Source organism: Myotis davidii, unplaced genomic scaffold (genome assembly GCF_000327345.1).
Source record: "Myotis davidii unplaced genomic scaffold, ASM32734v1 scaffold517, whole genome shotgun sequence".
Lineage (NCBI taxonomy): Eukaryota > Metazoa > Chordata > Mammalia > Chiroptera > Vespertilionidae > Myotis > Myotis davidii.
Genome location: NW_006287924.1, coordinates 217,695 through 221,511, shown reverse-complemented (window position 1 = coordinate 221,511; position 3,817 = coordinate 217,695).

Sequence of the window (3,817 nt, the reverse complement as noted above, 5' to 3'; positions counted from 1 at the left end):
GGTGTTAACAGCATAGATATTTTTACGCTTAGAAATGTCGAATTTCATGACAAAAAAAAGCGTTTGAGGGAAGTTTTAATTCATTATTTTATTTTGAAGAAAAAGTTAGTGTACACTTCGGGAAGCTTATGGTGAACATGCTCCATCTCAAGATACTTGTGAACACTGGTTTAAATGCTTTAAAAGTGATGATTTCGATGTGAAAGACAAAGAACATCCAGGTCAACCAAAAGAGTTTGAAGATCAGGAAGGTGTGGTGTATTGTGAGCTTCTAAAACCAGATGAAACCATTATACTGATCACTACCGACAACAAATAATCAACTTGAACCATGCTTTGATCATGAAATGACCAATATGGGCCAGAAGACACAGCAAAGTAATTTTGCTTCATGATAACGCACCATCACACACTTCAAAACCAATTAAAGACACGTTAAAAGATCTTGCCTTGGAAGTATTAACCCACACACTGTATTCACCAGATCTTGCTCCTTCAGATTACCACTTGTTCAGATCGATGGAACATGCAGTTTCTGAGCAGCACTTCAAAACATACGAAGTGGAAATTGGGTCTCTGAATGGTTTGCCTCAAACGTGAAAAGTTCTATTGGGATGGTATCCACAAATTACCTGAAAGATGGGGGGAAATATGTAGCTAGCAATGGACATTCTTTGAATAAAGCACTTTTGATGTTTCTCTTGAAATTATCATGTTTTCTTTGATTACAAAATTGCCATTATTAACTGGTACACATAGTAGTTTCAGAGAACCGTAACTCTGAGAGCATATGAAACAAAAAGAGGAGAGAGGAAAGTGAAAATGTATTTGTATGAGAGAGAGAGAGAGATTTTGTGTGTGGGGGGGCGGGGGGGGGGCGCAGGCTCGCAAGGGAGAGGTTGATTCAGACCATTCACTCCAGCCTGCCAGGCCTCTTTCCTTTGGTGCAGAACCCCTTTTCTTCCTGACATTTCATGTCTGCTTTTACTTATTGACAGGTAGTGCACAGAAAGATTGAATGCGTTTATGATACTTGTTGTTGTATCTTGGGGTTTGGCCAAGCATGAGTGGATTAACTACCTGGAATGGGGCATACGTGGAGAGGTAAGCACCTAGAACACACCCAGGCAGCCCTAGGAGGCCCCAGAGGGTGTGTGGGCTGCTAGGCAGAGGGTGGTATCCAGAAGGCAAGGAGACAGGCAACTGGGGTCATCAGGTGGGACTGTGAGCATCAGGGAGATCCCCACTGGAATACTAAGGCTCTTGCTGGGCCCAGACAACCCCGCACGGTGCCCTCTCCTGGAACAAGGGGTATCAGAAAAGGAGAGCTGAAAGTCAAGCAATCAGCACCTGGCAACCATAGCCTCAAGTGACAGTGTGCCACCTGGAGTGCAGCAGAAAATTCCAATTCCCAGAGTGTGGGGCATTCAGGAATAACTTTAAGGGTTATTGGGAGAGGAATCAGGCAAGGGGATCAATAGGTTGATTAAACTGCTAGAAACAGGATCAAAGTGAGAGACCAGCTCTTGGAAAGATTTAGAGATAGCATGTGGAGGCCAGCTGTGTTTGTGTTTTGGGTGCTGAGACATCTACCATGTTTTTCTCTGTATAGCCTTGAACAAATTATTTAATTTTTCTGGGTGTCCCTAGTCTCTCTTTTTATTTTGTTCAAAATAGTAATAGTGTCACGGAGTTACTTTAATGACTAAATAAATAGGTACATAATATTGACTGTAAACTATTTGGGGATAAAAACCAGATCTTATTTTAATTTTTTTCCTGGTATCTAATAGAGAGGGTGGTTCAGAGTAGGACCTTTTAAATGTTTGTTAAGCTTCCAAATTACCTACCAGGTGACTGGCATACATCTATATAGATATAAGTAGTTAGATTTATCTACATAGCCATAGATATATAAATCAATGCATATGTGTATAATTATATAAAGTTATCTATATATGTATCAATATCTGTTTTCTCTTAGTTTTTGAAACTGAATTTAAGGTTAGGGTCAGAGTACCATAAATGGTAGTCAGAGAGAGTGAGGCTAGACCTCTTGAATTTCTCCCAGTGGAGGCTGGGGCTGCAGGTGTGGCCTTAACATGTGAAGACAGGAAGGATTCAGCAATGATAACTTGGCAGACTTAGATTTGCTCATCCCACACACCATCTCCACTTAAAATGTTGTCAAACCCAAAGCTTAGAGTGATTTTTCTAAAGCACTTATTACTATTTGTTTTCATGCTTCTGACTAACTGTTGAAAAAAAACAAGGCTCAGCTAATGCCTTCCTGGGAAAAGGCTCCCCTTAAGTATTCCGTGAGCTTCACTGTTTCTCTGTTTGCCCCGAGGGCACCTTTTGTAAGGGATAATGAGTGTTCTCACCAATTCTATATTTGGTTTCAGACTTTGATGTACTTAAATAAATTTTTGGTGTTGCTTTTGATCCAGTGAAGCCTAGAGCTGCCCTCCATTTCACGGAAGAAATGACATTTAAGTTCAGCTTGGGTGACTGATAGTTTGGTCAAAAGCAGAGAGCTGGAAGCAAGGGTTTGGCCGCAGATTAACCAGAGGCCAACTCATGGCTCTGCCATTTACTAAATGTGTGACCTTATGCAAGCTGCTTCACTTTTAAAGCCTCAGTTTGCTCATCAGTAAAAGGGTTAAAAGAATAGTACCTACAAAATAGGGTTACTGTGACCCTTGGAAAAAATAATACCCATAAAATACTCAGTATAGTGCCTGGTACAGACTATGTGCTTAATACTATTTAGCAGTTTATATAAGGAAAGGGACAGGGAAGGATATACAGGTGAGGAAAACCATCTAGACACCAGGGAAGTTGGGGAAGCAGCTTGGTGTCCCTCTGGGTGGGTTGTGTGTAGTGCGGGGCTCAGAGGAGTGGTGAGAAATGTGGTTGGTGTGAAGGGTGAGGTTTATTAACAGAGAACTTTAAAGCTAGATAAGCAACTTAAAAAGATATAGACAACTGTGGTAGATTTTTGAACACATTATCCTACAAAATAGTACAAAATAAATTTAGGCTTTCCTTTCAGAAACTATGAAATTCCTTTCAGACATCGCTATGTGCCAGGGACCATAATGCCATGTTTTATCTGTTTCCAAACTCTGTGGAGTGAGAATTAGTCTACCCATTTTTTTTTTTTTAATTTCGGTTAATCCTCTCCCAATGACACTTTTTCCATTGACTTCTTTTTAGAGAGAGTGGAAGGGAGGGAGGAAGAGACAGAGAGAGAGAAACATCAATGTGAGAGAAACACATCAATTGGTTGACTCCCACACACTTCCAGGAGTGTTTTTTTTTAATGTATTTGGGTGCTCCTGCATTAGGTGCATATATATTTACCAGGGTTATATCCTCTTGTTGTATCAATCCCTTTAGTATTATGAAGTGGCCTTCTTTATCTCTTGTTATGGCCTTCACTTTGAGGTCTATTTTGTCAGATATAAGTATTGCTACCCCAGCTTTTTTTTTCCATTTCCATTTGCCTGGAAGATATATTTCTATCTGTTCACTTTCAGTCTGTGTGAGTCCCTGAGGTGGGTCTCTTATAGACAGCATATATATGGGTCATGTTTTCTTTTCCATTCAGCCACTCAATGTCTTTTTTTGTTTGTTTGTTTGTTTTAATAAACCTTTATTGTTCAGATTATTACAGTTGTTCCTCTTTTATCCCCCTACAGCTCCCCTCCACCCAGTTACTACTCCACCCTCTGCCCTTCCCCCCCCGCCACCACTGTCTTCATCCATAGGTGTACGATTTTTATCCAGTCTCTTTCCGCACCCCCCACACCTC